This window comes from Mercurialis annua, linkage group LG2, assembly GCF_937616625.2.
Source record: "Mercurialis annua linkage group LG2, ddMerAnnu1.2, whole genome shotgun sequence".
Lineage (NCBI taxonomy): Eukaryota > Viridiplantae > Streptophyta > Magnoliopsida > Malpighiales > Euphorbiaceae > Mercurialis > Mercurialis annua.
In genome coordinates this window covers 55933217-55951162 of record NC_065571.1, presented here as the reverse complement: position 1 = coordinate 55951162, position 17946 = coordinate 55933217, and the positions used below count along the sequence as shown (strand labels likewise).

Genomic DNA, 17946 nt, shown 5'->3' with positions numbered 1-17946 from the left:
TTAACCAAAAACCAAACCTAATTAAAATTTTGGTTTGGTTTGGTCGGTTAATTCGGTTTCAACCGAATACTGCACACATACATAGAAAGACTAGTATTTGATCACGTGCTACGTATGTAAATGATATTTATATAGACCTTTTTTTTATAATTGGAGAGGAGTGTTTACGAGAGGATTTAAATTCACGACCTAGCAGCTGCCCAACGCTTATAACATTTAAATTTTGATAAAATAATTCAATATGTAATTTTGATTTGTATTATATATTTTACAATTATTTTATATATATTTAATATTGATATAACATGAGGTTATAATTATAATGCGTATTTTATAATTTAATTTTTAATATTTGTGCAATCTAAGTTATTTTTAAATATTTTCCAATATTGTTATCAATGTTTTGATAAAATTAATTGTTTGTATGATGATAATATAATCTATTATTAATAATTTAATAATATTTATGTATGCCTGAGATATGCTTGTGTTTTTTTTATATTTGTATCATCCCAAGACAAGAATATTACTACTATATCTCATTTTATTTTAACAAATAAAAGAAATTAACAGGACAAAATTAATCTAGAAAGAAACAAACACCTTCAAGGGCCAAAAATTCAACTCTCACCGGCTTAACTATACGGTATTTACATTTTTGCGTTCATTAGGCAACGTCTCCACTCATTTAATAACCATATTTAAGTAAAACTTGTAATTTATATGAAACATAAAATCTCATGGTACAACTAGCATATCAGTTTGGTCGGTTATTTTGGTTAATCAAAATAACCGAATTTTATTATATTAATTATATTAAAAAATAATTTTAATATTAATTGTCGTACAATTTCAAAGGCATTTAGTAACTAAATCCTAAAAAATAACAAAATTTACCTCAACTATTTTTAAAAAAACTTATAAAAATAACACTAAATATATTTTATTTGGTTTTTCAGTCAGTTCGGTTAATTTAAAAATTCCAAACTGAACTGATCGAATTAACTAAATTTTTTAAAAATAAAACCGAAACTAAAACCGAACCAAATTAACCAAAAACCAAACCTAATTAAAATTTTGGTTTGGTTTGGTTGGTTAATTCGGTTTCAACCGAATACTGCACACATACATAGAAAGACTAGTATTTGATCACGTGCTACGTATGTAAATGATATTTATATAGACCTTTTTTTTATAATTGGAGAGGAGTGTTTACGAGAGGATTTAAATTCACGACCTAGCAGCTGCCCAACGCTTATAACATTTAAATTTTGATAAAATAATTCAATATGTAATTTTGATTTGTATTATATATTTTACAATTATTTTATATATATTTAATATTGATATAACATGAGGTTATAATTATAATGCGTATTTTATAATTTAATTTTTAATATTTGTGCAATCTAAGTTATTTTTAAATATTTTCCAATATTGTTATCAATGTTTTGATAAAATTAATTGTTTGTATGATGATAATATAATCTATTATTAATAATTTAATAATATTTATCTATGCCTGAGATATGCTTGTGATTTTTTTATATTTGTATCATCACAAGACAAGAATATTACTACTATATCTTATTTTATTTTAACAAATAAAAGAAATTAACAGGACAAAATTAATCTAGAAAGAAACAAACACCTTCAAGGGCCGAAAATTCAACTCTCACCGGCTTAACTATACGGTATTTACATTTTTGCGTTCATTAGGCAACGTCCCCACTCATTTAATAACCATATTTAGTAAAACTTGTAATTTATATGAAACATAAAATCTCATGGTACAACTAGCTAGAAACTCCAATTAGAATTAGCTCCATAATTATAGTTCTGCCATAACTACTAACTAGCTAAACAAGCTATTAACCTCCCTATCTTTTATCAATTAATTACAACCAAATTAACTTTCTTAGTATTTCTTATAATAAAAAAATCCAAATTCTTAAAATTTATCGTAATTTAATCCAAACCTTTTATTTTTATAATAATAGTAAAATTGTATTTTTTTTAATTGCAACAATTGTCAAATTGCATTTTGTGTGTGAAAGTTTTTAAATAATTTTGAATTTTTTTGCCACTTTTTGTGTTTAATATACATATTCATCAAAAAATAATAGCCTGATTGAAAATAACAAGTTTGACCACCAATTTGTCTATTATCACAAAAAAATGCAATTTAGCTATTATTACAAAAATTAAAAATTTGGATTAAATTGCAATAAGTCATAAATGTATGAATTTTTTTCACTATTAAGCCTTCTTTTTACTAGTTATGTAATATTTTAAAATTAGTCGTAATTTTTTTCTTTTATCAAAAATTGGTTTCATTTGATTGATAAATATTGTCTATGAGTCTCAATTCTAGTATGTCATTCTATATAAATTTTACAAACCTAAATATGAAAATAAATTCAGTCAAGTGAATAAAATTCACAAATTTAAATAATTACCATACAGAGACTCTGAAATCTATTATTAATTTAGAGAACTAGCTAGATTTAAGCTGTAAAAAATTATAAAGAAATCTTTTAAATGAAAATGCAAAAAAATTCTAGTTTCGATGACACACATGTTCTGATTAATTTCTATACGAAATACCCTAGTTGATATTAAAGAGCAAAAATTTCGAACCGTAAAAACTAAAATTTTGTTAAAGAGACGAAGAAGATGTACCTTGAAAAATTCACCATTTGAAGAGGATATAGGATAGATAAATCCATATATAGGTAATAAAACAAAAAAAAGGATAAAAACATTATCAATAATACTCTCTCCGTACAAATTGATAGACATATTTTAAAATTTTCTGTCTCAAATTATAGGCACTAAATATTTATCTTATTAAGTAATTGTCAAGTATACCCTCATTAATTATAAGAAATATCGTAAAAAGATAATACAAATCACAAAAAGACAAAAATTATCACCATATTAAATGAAAATCTAAATCCGCTTTCTGCCATTTCTAGAGAATTTTAGTTTTTAAAATTGGATCGAATGACACATTTCAATTTAAGAGTATTTTAGTTTTTTAAAATGCCAAATAAATTTTAAATTTCAAAAATAATATTCATAAATTTTAAAATTGGATCATAAATGGTTAACCCTATCTATTTAAACCCCACCCATATCCATCCATTTACCACTTCTAGATATGTGGCACTGAATATACGAGGCAACAAAATTTGGTAGCCAAGTATGCAAAACATGTTCTTAAATAAAAAATGGTTAGAAAATGTAAAAATGAGAAAGGTTGGAATTTTTATTATAACGTTTTGAAAAATAAAATTAGATTGCTAAAAAGTTGAAAAGTTAGAACTTGTTTTGCTAATACTCCTATTATATACTCCCTTCGTTTCAAATTGATAGGCAGTTTAGGACAAATACGGGTATTAAAAAATTTAGATTATCTAAATAAAATAAATTAATATATACTTCTATTATACATCCCTCAGTCTTTTGCGCTTTTTTACTATATAGCCAAAATCCGCTTTCTGCCATTTCTCAATTGTTATGTAAAAATATAATTTTTTTAAGGATAGAAGAAGCATTATAATATAAATAAAATATAATTATAGTGCTTTCAAATTAATGCTTGGGACTAAAAAATAGGAAAAAGTTGAAAACTATCAAAATTGGGCATTATAATCTCAATAATACGAATGTTTCTTTTATTTTGGGATCAACACTTTTTAAATTTTGGAAATTATTTTTATATGTATTCTTCAAAACATTTGCATCCAACACGTGATCTTACAAATCCCGATTTCTACAACAAGAAATCAAGTGCGATTTCATCTAACATCAAAAAACAGAGATCCAAGCTCAAAATCAATGGTAAGTTCATCTTCTTCTTCTTAATTTTTTTTAAATTTTACAATCAAAGCTCTTGAAAATCGATTGAAATCTATTGAAGCTAGAAATCAATTTTAGATTGAAATCGATTCCAAATTTAAATCGATTGAAATCGTTTTCTGATTAAACCCAAAATTTTATTTTATTTGAGAAAAAAATTATGCACTCCAAGTGTTTGTTATATGTACACTAAATTTATATAGACATTGATTTCAAATTCAAAGTGAAAATCAAAACTTCGGATATGAGCAAGCTCGATTCTTTTTTTAGAATCTCATTTTATATTCTAATGCATTGGGTTCCTCTATTTTGATTTTTATTATGTTGTTCCTAGGGGTGTGTAAAAACCGAACCAAATCGTTTAACCGAACCAGATTAAACCGAAAAAATATGTGGAGTGGTTAAAATGGTTAATTTGGAGTGATTTGGTGTAGAAGTTTTAAAAATCTCGGTTTATGGAGATGATTTGGTTTTAGGTCTCGGTTAACCGAACCGAACCGAAAAACCGATATTCAAAACGGCGCCGTTTTGAGTATAGGTAAAAGTCCCATTAACATCCCCAATAATTATAACCCTAACTAACTACCCCTAGTATATAAACCCTTTTTTCTAACCCTAACCCTCATTTTCTTTCAGTCGCTCTCTCACTTTACTCTCTCTCTCGTCTCTTCTCTCTGATTTCTCTGATTTCTCTAAACCCTAATCCTCTCAAATCTCAACTCAATCTCTCATAAATCATGATCCTCTCTGTCTATTGAACCTCTCATCTATCTAAATCTCTCATATTTTCTGTCGATTAAATCCTATCATCTTCAACCCTAGCCCTAGCAGTTTCCTATCATGTTCCTCTCTATGGTTCTCATACTTTCTGTCGATTGAAGCTCTCATCTTCCTCTCGAAGGCTTTGTGGTTCTCTCTTCTCTGTCACCTGGTTCGCAGAGCTTTAATCAAAGAAAGTGATGGTTGCATGTTAGGGTTTTGGTTTGCTGAGGTTTAATCGATGGATTTTTAAGGTAATCTCACTGGATCTAAGTTTGTTTAACCTTTAAATTGATTTTTTTTTCATATTTCTAACCTCTATCTTGTTTTCTTTTTGGTATACAGGGATCTGGGTATTTCTCTGTTATAGACTGAGATTTAAGATAAAGGCTTTGGTATTTATTTGTAATTTATGGAAGTATTGTGTTCGTTTCTTTGTTTATGTCTGATGTGGTTATGGATTTTTGATTTTTGTCCTCTGTTTTGCATGAACTACTGGTGGATTTCTAATGAAAACGAAAAGTCTTTAGTGGAAGCTTATTAATTTCGATTGAGTTATGAGGGAATATGCTGATTTGGTATCTTGTGTTTTAGGGGCAGCTTGAGGGTTGGTTCTTGATCTATTGGTGATTTGATTTTCTAATTTTTTATTATGTTTGTCTTGCATGAATTGTTGGTGGACTTCTATTAAAAAAGAAAGCTTTGGTGGAAGCTTATTGAATTCGGTTGTAAGGTGTTGGCAAATAATCGCAAGTGTACGATATCGCGCAAGTAATATAACTTGGAAGACCAAGTATCGATCCCACAAGGAACAATGAACTAAACAACTAATTTCTAATATTCTCTAATTGGCTAGTAGGAAAATAAATGGATTTGTGTAAACTAATTATAATCTAAAGTGAATTAACTCAAATAATTAGACTAAAAATCTGAAATCAAACAAATAAATTGAAGTTTAAACAATAATGGTAAAAAGCTCAAGAATTGATAATTCCAAATAAACTAGTAGAAGAATGGATCAAAATTTATTTAGTGATTTTATTATGAATCGAGCTATTCTAATGCACCGAATCCCGCTCTCTCAAGCCTCAAAGATTCAAATAAAATCACAACCTAATTAGCTAATCAATTATTAACTTGCTCTCACAATATTAAAACTGAATTAAATAACTAAATTGTAATTATGAAGCAAACTCAATGACTACCTAAATTCCAACCCGCTCTCACGGTGTTTTCCTCTAAGTTTTTAATTACCTATGTCTATTTAATTAACAATCTCTCAATTAGTTAATTAAACACAAAATCATGAACTAAGTGATCAAATTAATTCAAGCATTAATCTTAGTAATTAAAACACAATTTTACTCACTTAATAAATCCTAATCCAATTCGACAACTAGTCTAAATGTTCATATCAATCCCCGAACAAAGGATTTAGTTACACATGCTTAAGCTTAAATTAAACAAAGAAGAAGATGAAGAATTAAACATAATTAGAACAATAAATACCGGAGTTGTCAATTTCGGAAGAATCGTCTAGATTAAACTTGAAATCTTCACAATCGTTCTTTGCAGAAACTAATAATAAACTACTTATAAACTGCTGAGAAATAGAAGCTAAAACGCTATTTTAAGAGAATGAAAATAAAACTAAAGTAGTCTAAATTATTCTACGTATTAAATTGAGTCTAGTACAAGGTCTTTATATAGTAGGAGAAGTTCCGGAGTCTTCTAATTCGTATTACAAATCAATTTGTAATAGGAATTATAATTGTAATTGGAGGAGGAATTTCAGTCTAACTCAAAATCTGATGCACGCCAAATTCTCTTCTTTCCCGTTCGGGAAGCCATAGTTCCGTTCGTGACATGCCTAATTTTCTTCTTTCCCGAACGGAACAAACCATTCACGTTCGAAAAAACTGTAGACCGAAAGCTTTGAGATCTGATTCCTCCTTGAGTCCCGAACGGGACAAGGCTTTTTCGTTCGGGACTTATGCTCACTCTGCATGTTTTCCGTTCGTGAAACCTCTTTTTCGAACGGGAACAACCCCTTTTTTCCTCAATCTCGTTCGTGAACTTCAATTCCTTCGTCCGCAAGCTACGCTTTTTACTCGTACATGCAATCCATCACAATTTTGCCCTAAATAGTCGTATTTCACCTAATTTCCACTAAAACACTAACAAACACTATTAAACGTAAAAACGCCAAATAATGTATAAAAACAATACTACACATGATGAAAACCGACTAAAATCGACCCTAAATATAGGAGTAAAATACTCCTATCAAACCTCCTCACACTTAACCTTTGCTTGTCCTCAAGCAAGAAATAAATCTTACTCTACAAAATATGTTAGAAATCATTAGCATATAACTTAACAATAAATCAATCAAAGAAATCCCCGACCCTATGAATAATATAAAAAACAAACTTCTAAAACCGACAACTAAATAATGATGCAATCAAATAACAATAATAATTTTATGACATAATTCAATATAACAACGGTTACTAACTCATTAGTACAAGGTCAAATTGAATCACACTTCAAGCTTCACTATCACTTGCGGGACATGGAAAATAATCAATTTCTCACTTAGGCAAATCATAGCACAATTTAATAAAAACTAAGCTAATGACATTAATATTTCAACAAGTAGGGTATATAACAAAGAAAGCTCACAATTGAAAACATGAATACTCACCATAAGCTTGCTCATAGTCCCGGACTCCGCTACTTGATTCGGTAATCAACAAAAATCATATGGTCTTTTATTGGGTTGTAATGTGGCTAAGGTAAAGGGTAGGTAAAAAGGTTAAACAAAGGCTAATTATCAACTTAATATACTATTTATTACTACTATTAACTTCTAGGTTGATCTAACTCCGGTTTTGCGTTTATGTGAACCTATAACTTTCTTTTCTTTTTTGAATTACGCTCTCCTCATTGCTTTTTGCAATCTCAGAATTTTTCTTCTTTTTGAAGCTTTTGCTTGCAAATTTCTATCTCTTTTTATTTTCTTTCAATCTTTTATAAGGCGTAACTTTATCTTTTAAGCACAATGTAGTTCACTTTCTCTTTTCATTAATCTCGAGTTATTAATCACCTATATTCATCATAGTCATAACAAATAATATATAAAGTTGATAAGGTAAACAAAAGAGGTAAAGCATAGAACGGTAAAGGGTAAAATACGGTAAAAACAATAAAAAGGTTTAAGGCTCAAATTGGTGTAATCTAAGGGATAAAGGGTAGTCTATTTAAGTGGTCTAAAAGAAAGGTTATACCTAATTGCCATAATCATCTAATTGTTGAAAACTCAATCGTGTAACTTTAAACGGACACCGAGCAAGTTCTAGGAATAAAACATGAAATCACCACTCACAACAAGGAAATTAAGCTCAAAACTCTCAAAAGTGTGTAGTGTTATGCCATAAACTCAATTCCTACTTAAATTATGCTACTCATGCCAAAAGTTTAAAAACGACTATAAAAATAAACAATCAACATGTCATGAATCCGCATCAAGTTATTCAATTATGTTTCAACGATTTGAACAAGTCTAAATTTTGAATTCACCCTTATTTCATCGGATTATGTCAACGAATTATTAAGTCATTAAGCAAGCATCGCTTATCAATTGTCGAATTAAGAAAACGCGTTCATACATTCATTGATTCGGGGAAATCTAAGATTGACAAATTAATTAAGATACACACCAAATCAACTAACACTTTCATATTTAAAAGACAACGATTTAAAACGATACAAGACCTTGAAATAAACTAATTTAACACCTAATACAATCTACTAAAAAGAAAATAACACCCTAATAAAAATAAACTAAAACTGAAAATAAAGATAAATCACCGAAAAATAACCCAAACGAAAAATAAATTTTTCTTCCCCCCTCCTCACACTATTTCTAGCTATGTCCCCAAAGCTAAGAAATAAGATAAAAATAGAAAATTGAAAAGAGTTTGGGTTTAGAAAAACAAATCTCGCTCTAGTCAAAGGTCGGTGGATCCGGTGATGGTTCCGGTGATGGATAACGCTCTCCGCCGGCGGCATTAAAGTAACCCCGAAGAAAATCCTCTTGCCGATTAAGTCGTGCTCGCATTCGATCTTGCCTCCATTGTAGTTGTGCAAGACCAACATGTTGTTCACGTCGGATATCTTCAAGTAATTTTTGGTTAGTTTCCCAACCAACCCGGTTTTGCTCCCATCCGGTCCGGTTTTGCTCAACCAACTCAGAAAACCGTTGGTCAAACCCGGAAACATGAGTCGCTTCTCCGGCTTGAGAAGTTCCCGCGGGTTCCTTCCCCGCTCTTCTTCCTTCTCCTCCTTCTTCTTCCCGTGCTACCTCTTCTCGTCGTGTTCGTGCCACCAATCGTACCCTTCTATTGTAGGGAATAACTCTTCCCTTCTTCACAAACCCGGCAACATCCAAATGGTTCATATTAAGAGACCGTGCTAGAATGGTCTCAAAAGTTGCCAAAGTAGACGCCGTAGGCATACAATTGTATTTCTCGGCCAAAGCACGAATAATGAAACCATAGCCAATCTTGGATAATTCGGATGGAACTTCCCTCAATCGCTTCAAAAGACGATACGCCGTGTTGACTTGGTAGGCTTCTATCTCCGGATGCAAAATAGCATTCAAAGCTAAAAGATCACTCTTGGCCACCTTCGTATATTCACCACGCCCGCCAAACGAGTGCCCAAACCACTTCACAAACACCACAATAGCGATGTCTTTGATTTCATTAATTTTGGACCCCCTTGTCCGATAATCATCACGATCCGTCAATTCCCTCCATATCTCCACTTGATCAAAATTTTGATCCCAATCTATCAACCCCGTTCCCCTCATTCCAAACATTTCCACCAAATCTTCAACACTAAGTGTATGGCTAGTGTTGTTGATGCGGAAAGAAATAGATGAAGGAGAACCGCTAACCGGTTTGAGAGTAGAGAAGAATTCACGAGTAAGTTCATCGTAAGAGTGATGACTAACCTTTGATAATGCCGATAACCCCAAAATATCCAAATAGCGCTCCACATCATCCTTGATGCCAAGGTTCTCCATATCATCAAAATCGATTTGAAATGGAATTACCATTTCCCTTTCTTTGATACTCAAATATAAATCACCTTCCTCCTCCGTATGGATTTGGAAAGGTGCGTTATAGCGAGTAGTCAATATCGCCGAGGTGTTAACCCGAGATGAGGATGGAGCGGTTGATTTAGTACGTCCCCTTCCCACGGCCGGTAAGGGTGGATTCGCCGCCTCTTGATTTCTCGTGCTTGAACGACGGATTGGTTGATTTTCGGCATTCTTGCTTCGCACCATGATTGCGGAATGAGAATGTTTCTAAGCAAAAAAAAATTTGGAGAATAAGAAAAGAAGAATATTAGAAGAAGAATATGTGTGAAATAAAAAGTAGAAAAATGCAAGGTATTTATAGGAAAAAATATAACAAATCTCAAGATTTCCCACCACTAAATTCAAACTCTCCATTTAATAACTTAGATTTGATTCAACGGTTTAGATTGAAACCATGTATCAATCCAAGTGAAATTTAAACACTAATGAATGGTTTGGATTTGCCAACTCATCAATCCAAGTGAAAAATTCAAATTTTTGCAAGCACAAATCTTAAAGAAACACAAGTTTCAAAAGAAACACAAGTCTCAAAAGAAACACAAGTCCCAAGAAATCTACTACACTTTAATTCAAAATTCAAAATTCAAAATTTTCAAAATTTTTGATGCTTCCCGAACGGGAATAATTTAGTCCCGAACGGGATTAAGCTTATTCCCCGGTTTTACATTTTTGTCCCGAACGGGAATAGCGTGTCCCGTACGGGACAAAGGCAAAATTTGCCTAGTCCCGAACGGGATTTACCATTCACGTTCGGAAAAGTTAGAAGCCGAGGGCTCTTTCTCGAACGGGAATAGTGTGTCCCGTACGGGACAAAGGCAAAATTTGCCTAGTCCCGAACGAGACAACCATTCACGTTCGAAATAAATGGCAGCTGGGGGCTGGGTTTCGAACGGGAATAGCCTGTCCCGAACGGGACAAAGGCAAATTTTGCCTAGTCCCGTTCGGAAAAGGCTCTGTTCCGAACGAGAACCTCCTGAAATCTGTTATATACCTGCAGAAACACAAAAACTTACCCCGGAATTAAACGGAAATAAATAAACAAATTAAAAATTAAATACGCATAAAAGGAAAATAAAATAAATAAAACAAAACACGTAACCTCTCGAGATTGCCTCTCGAGTGCGCTTTATTTTCGGTCAAAAGCTAGACCGTGGCCCGGAATTTATGTAGGAGTGGTGAACGTGATTTGTTCCACTACTTGATCCGTCAAAGGTCCAAGATACGGCTTGCACCGTTGTCCATTTACTTTGAAGATTTCACCACTAGAATTCCCCAATTCCAAAGCTCCATGACTTGCCACCGTTCGAATCTTGAAAGGACCGCTCCAACGGGATTTTAATTTCCCGGGAAATAATTTGAGGCGTGAGTTGTAGAGCAAGACAAAAGAGCCCTCCACAAACGTTTTAGGCACGATATGAGCGTCATACCATCGTTTCGTCTTTTCTTTGTAAAGCTTGGCGTTTTCATAGGCATTTAACCGAAATTCGTCCAACTCATTGAGTTGAAGCATACGTTTCTCCCCCGCCGCTTTAGCGTCACAATTGAGCTTTTTAATGGCCCAATACGCTCTATGTTCAAGTTCCACCGGAAGATGGCATGCTTTCCCAAAAACAATACGATATGGAGACATTCCGAGGGGCGTTTTAAAAGCCGTACGATATGCCCATAATGCATCATCTAGTTTCAGTGACCAATCTTTCCTTGTGTTATTAACCGTTTTCTCTAGAATTCTCTTTAGCTCACGGTTAGAAACTTCAACTTGCCCGCTTGTTTGAGGATGGTACGGAGTAGCGACCCGATGATAGACTTTATATTTCCGCATCAAGGCATCGAATTGCCTATTGCAAAAGTGAGATCCACCGTCGCTTATTATTGCTCTAGGAGTCCCGTATCGATTCATCAAACGTTTGAGAAAATCCAACACTACTTTGGCATCGTTAGTGGGTAATGCTTCCGCCTCTACCCATTTTGAAACGTAATCTACGCATACCAATATGTATTGCTTTCCAAACGACATAGGAAAAGGACCCATGAAGTCTATTCCCCACACATCGAAAAGTTCCACCTCTTGGATGTTGGTAAGCGGCATTTCATCTCTCTTAGATATGTTCCCCACTCTTTGGCATCGATCGCAATGACTAACAAAGTCTTTTGCATCACGAAATAGCGTAGGCCAAAAGAATCCGCACTCTAGCACACGAGCGGCGGTCCTTGATGTACCATAGTGACCCGCATAGTCCGAGGAATGACATTGACTAAGTATGGGCATCATCTCTTGTAGTGGTACACATCTCCTCAAAATCCCATCTCCACACACCTTGAAGAGGTACGGTTCCTCCCATAGAAACCATTTAGCATCGCTCAAGAACTTCTTCCGTTGGTGGTAAGTCAAATCCGGTGGCATTATTTCGGAAGATAGATAGTTTGCGATATCCGCATACCATGGCGTTTCCACTTCCGAAAGTACCATCAACATCTCATCCGGAAACGTTTCATTAATCTCTACGCCACTTATAATTGGTTCCGGAATCTCTAACCTTGACAAGTGGTCGGCGACGACGTTCTCCGTCCCTTTCTTGTCGCGAATTTCGATGTCAAACTCTTGCATAAGAAGCACCCATCGGATTAGTCTCGGTTTAGCATCTTGCTTTGCAAAAAGGTATCGAAGGGCCGCATGGTCCGTATAGATGATAACCTTAGAGCAAAGTAAGTACGACCGAAATTTATCCAATGCGAACACCACCGCAAGCATCTCTTTTTCGGTGGTGGTGTAATTGAGTTGAGCACCCGCCAATGTTCGGCTCGCATAGTATATCACGTGAAGCTTTTTCTCCCTCCGTTGCCCCAATACACACCCAAGTGCTATATCGCTTGCATCACACATGAGTTCGAAAGGAAGAGTCCAATCGGGTGATGAAATAATTGGGGCCGAGATAAGGGCTTCCTTCAACCTAGAAAAAGCAACAAGGCAATCATTAGTAAATTCATAAGGAATATCTTTAACAAGCAAATTAGTTAAAGGACGAGCAATGGAAGAGAAATTTTTGATGAATCGTCGATAAAACCCGGCGTGCCCTAAGAAGGCACGAACTCCTTTTACGGTAGTTGGTGGTGGTAATTTCTCGATGATTTCCGTTTTTGCTCTATCTACTTCAATGCCGTCCTTGGAGATTTTATGTCCCAAGACAATTCCTTCCTCTACCATGAAATGGCACTTCTCCCAATTCAAGACTAGATTGGTCTCCTCACACCGGGCCAACACTCGTTCAAGATTATTTAAGCATATCTCAAAAGAGTCCCCGAATACCGAAAAATCATCCATGAAGACCTCCATAATATCTTCAATCATATCGGCGAAGATGGAAGTCATACATCGTTGAAATGTTGCCGGTGCATTACAAAGACCAAAAGGCATCCTCCGATAAGCAAACGTTCCATAAGGACATGTGAAAGTTGTTTTCTCTTGGTCATCCGGGAAGATAAGAATTTGATTGTACCCGGAATATCCATCGAGAAAACAATAATAAGCGTGGCCCGCTACCCGCTCCAACATTTGATCAATAAATGGTAACGGAAAATGGTCCTTCCTCGTCTCCGTATTCAACTTGCGGTAGTCAATACAAACACGCCATCCCGTTACCGTCCTAGTGGAAATTTGCTCACCCTTCTCGTTCTCAATCACCGTCATCCCCCCTTTCTTTGGAACGCATTGAATGGGACTAACCCATGCACTATCGGATATGGGGTATATAATTCCGGCGTCGAGAAGTTTTACTATCTCCTTGTGCACGACCTCCTTCATATTTGGATTCAAACGCCGTTGTCTTTGAGCCGATGCTCTTGACTCATTTTCTAGGTGGATCTTGTGCATGACCACCGAGGGACTAATTCCTCGGATGTCCGAAATTTGCCAACCGATCGCCAATATATGTTGCTTCACCACTTTGACAACTCTCGCTTCTTGTGTTTCCGACAAGTTGTTTGAGATGATGATGGAAAGAGTCATGTTGTCGCCCAAAAACGCATACCGTAAGTGAGATGGTAACGTTTTAAGCTCAACCTTTGGTGGAGAGATAGAAGAAGGTGGTGTCACGCTCTCTCTTCTAATCAAATTTTCGGCTTTCGGCTCATCTTCTTTGGAATATTCTTCCCCGGAAGTTGCTTGTGTCTCCTCGGAATGGAATATGACTTTTGAAACCGGGAAAAGTTCTTCCACGAATTCATCAATCATATCCAATTTCATGCATTCCACCTCTTCAAAAGTGTTGCGCATAATCCTTTTCATATCAAACTCCACTTTGTCATCATCGATACGCAAAGTGAGTCGTCCGGCGTGCACATCTATCAATGCCCTCCCCGTGTTCATGAAAGGACGCCCAAGAATCATAGGGCATGTTTTATCCGCCGCATAGTCAAGTACGACAAAATCCACCGGAAAGATGAATTTGTCTACTTTGACTAGAACATCTTCTACCACTCCGTATGGCTTTTTTAGGGAGTGGTCCGCCAATTGAAGCATCATTGATGTTTGCTTCAAAGTTTGATCACCAAAAATATCCCTGAAAAGAAACAAAGGCATTAGATTGATACTTGCCCCTAAATCACATAGACAATTAATTGAATTTAAATCGCCTATTTTGCATGGAATTGTAAAACTCCCTGGGTCCTTAAGCTTGGTGGGCAAGTCACTAAGGATGAGTGAGCTACAATTTTCCGTTAGGGAAATTGTGCCTTTGTCGTCCCAACTCCTTTTCTTCGTTATGATTTCTTTGAGGAACTTCGCGTATTGAGGCATCTCACGCAAAGCATCCGCAAAGCTTATATTGATTTGGAGTTTCTTGAAAATTTCCAGAAATTTATGGAATTTTTGGTTATCCGGCGTCTTCTTCAATCGTCCCGGGAAAGGGACCTTCGGCACAAATGGAGGAGGAGGTGGCGGTTTTACATATGGAAGTTCGGTTACTTCCCCCTCATTTGTTCCCGTTGTTAGATCGATTGCTTTCTCTTTACTTGCATGTGGATCATCAAGTTCTTTCCCGCTTCGGAGTTCAATGGCTTTTACTTGCTCCCTTGGATTTGACTCCGTTGTAGACGGTAAACCCCCTTGAGCTCTATTTTGAAGCGAGATGGCAAGTTGAGAAATTTGAGTCTCGAGATGGTGATTGACGGAGGCTTGGTTCTTAAAACCGGTTCTAACTTCCTCAATAAGCTTGTCAATCTTGCTCCCCTCATCCGTATTCCGATTTTGAAAACCGGGTGGGGGTTGTGGTCGGTAGTTGTTGAAGTTGCCTTGGTTTTGTGGACCACGGTTTCCTCCTTGAAAATTTGCTCCTCCCATATTTGGGTTGGCATTGGCTTGACCCGCATTTTCCCTCCACGAAAAATTAGGATGATTCCTCCACCCCGGATTATAGGTGTTGGAATATGGGTCATTGCCTTGCCTTTGCCCATTGACATAGTTGACTTGCTCATTTGAGTTTTGATGTAGGACGGGGCAATCCATTCCCGAATGATCGTGCCCATCACAAGTCTCGCAACCCATTTGAACTACCGCAAGTTGAGCATTCCTTTGATTTGCTTGTTGTTTGTACATCTCGAGTTGTGCTAGAAGTGTCGCATTCTTCGCTTTCATTGCTTCAAATTCTTGGGTTTGATCGAGGGTCATGATACCCTTTTGAGGTGGTTGCCTCAACCGCTCGGTTGACCAAGAACAACTATTTGTAGCGAGTTCCTCTAGCAAGTTATTGGCCTCATCATAAGTTTTCTTCATAAGTGATCCTCCCGATGCCGCATCAATCGTTGCCCGTGTAGCCTCATTGGTACCATTGTAGAAAATAGAGACAAGATGCTCCCTCCCTAGATGATGATGCGGACAATTTCTTTGAAGCTCTTTGAAGCGTTCCCAAGCTTGGTATAGAGATTCACCATGTAATTGGAGAAAATCTATAATTTCCTTGGTCATCCTTGCGGTCTTACCCATAGAGAAATACTTATTGAGAAAAGCTTGTGCCAATTGCTTCCATGTTGTGATTGAGGTGCTTGGAAGTGATTGAATCCAATTCCTCGCCTTATCCCTCAAAGAGAAAGGAAAAAGACGAAGCTTGATTTGATCCTCCGTCACATTATGGATTTTGAATGTGTTGCATACCTCCGTGAATTTTGAAAGATGGGCGTTTGGATCCTCGCGTTCCAACCCATAAAATTGACAACGACTCTCAAGTAGTTGAATCGTTCCCGGCTTGATTTCAAAATTGTTAGCGAGTATAGGAGGTGCAAAGCATCCATAGTTGGCGTTGTCTACGTTGGGTAAGAAGAATTCACCCAAGGTACGTCTTGCGGGAAGAGGGGCGACCCTCTCGTTTGGCCTATTAAGAGCTAGACCATCATGTAGTGGTGGTGGAACAATCCCCTCGTGATTCAACGGAGGGTTACGGTCGTCCTCCATTGTTTTGGATTTCCGCGCTGTTTTTCGGATACTTCTTTCGAAGGATGTTAAATCTGACTGAAACGGTTCTAGCGGTTTTCTGGCTCGTCGTGTATTAGGCATACACTAACCAAAACTCCTGCGTAAACAAAAACAAGAAAACCAACGTAAAATCCAAGAATCACAAAGTATAAAAATAACTAAAATTAAATAAAACTAACTCAATCTAAGAATAAGATACTTTTAATTAATTTAATTGCAATTGGTCCCCGGCAACGGCGCCAAAAACTTGTTGGCAAATAATCGCAAGTGTACGATATCGCGCAAGTAATATAACTTGGAAGACCAAGTATCGATCCCACAAGGAACAATGAACTAAACAACTAATTTCTAATATTCTCTAATTGGCTAGTAGGAAAATAAATGGATTTGTGTAAACTAATTATAATCTAAAGTGAATTAACTCAAGTAATTAGACTAAAAATCTAAAATCAAACAAATAAATTGAAGTTTAAACAATAATGGTAAAAAGCTCAAGAATTGATAATTCCAAATAAACTAGTAGAAGAATGGATCAAAATTTATTTAGTGATTTTATTATGAATCGAGCTATTCTAATGCACCGAATCCCGCTCTCTCAAGCCTCAAAGATTCAAATAAAATCACAACCTAATTAGCTAATCAATTATTAACTTGCTCTCACAATATTAAAACTGAATTAAATAACTAAATTGTAATTATGAAGCAAACTCAATGACTACCTAAATTCCAACCCGCTCTCACGGTGTTTTCCTCTAAGTTTTTAATTACCTATGTCTATTTAATTAACAATCTCTCAATTAGTTAATTAAACACAAAATCATGAACTAAGTGATCAAATTAATTCAAGCATTAATCTTAGTAATTAAAACACAATTTTACTCACTTAATAAATCCTAATCCAATTCGACAACTAGTCTAAATGTTCATATCAATCCCCGAACAAAGGATTTAGTTACACATGCTTAAGCTTAAATTAAACAAAGAAGAAGATGAAGAATTAAACATAATTAGAACAATAAATACCGGAGTTGTCAATTTCGGAAGAATCGTCTAGATTAAACTTGAAATCTTCACAATCGTTCTTTGCAGAAACTAATAATAAACTACTTATAAACTGCTGAGAAATAGAAGCTAAAATGCTATTTTAAGAGAATGAAAATAAAACTAAAGTAGTCTAAATTATTCTACGTATTAAATTGAGTCTAGTACAAGGTCTTTATATAGTAGGAGAAGTTCCGGAGTCTTCTAATTCGTATTACAAATCAATTTGTAATAGGAATTATAATTGTAATTGGAGGAGGAATTTCAGTCTAACTCAAAATCTGCTGCACGCCAAATTCTCTTCTTTCCCGTTCGGGAAGCCATAGTTCCGTTCGTGACATGCCTAATTTTCTTCTTTCCCGAACGGAACAAACCATTCACGTTCGAAAAAACTGTAGACCGAAAGCTTTGAGATCTGATTCCTCCTTGAGTCCCGAACGGGACAAGGCTTTTTCGTTCGGGACTTATGCTCACTCTGCATGTTTTCCGTTCGTGAAACCTCTTTTTCGAACGGGAACAACCCCTTTTTTCCTCAATCTCGTTCGTGAACTTCAATTCCTTCGTCCGCAAGCTACGCTTTTTACTCGTACATGCAATCCATCACAATTTTGCCCTAAATAGTCGTATTTCACCTAATTTCCACTGA

The 17946-nt window shown here is 35.3% G+C and overlaps 1 non-coding gene across 1 annotated transcript; it reads left to right on the top strand.

The window, feature by feature from the left end:
- Positions 1–15651: 15651 nt before the first annotated feature.
- Positions 15652–15758, top strand: LOC126670908 (small nucleolar RNA R71). Its single transcript, XR_007638896.1, has one exon. It is a non-coding gene; the product is annotated as a small nucleolar RNA R71 (small nucleolar RNA).
- Positions 15759–17946: the final 2188 nt, after the last annotated feature.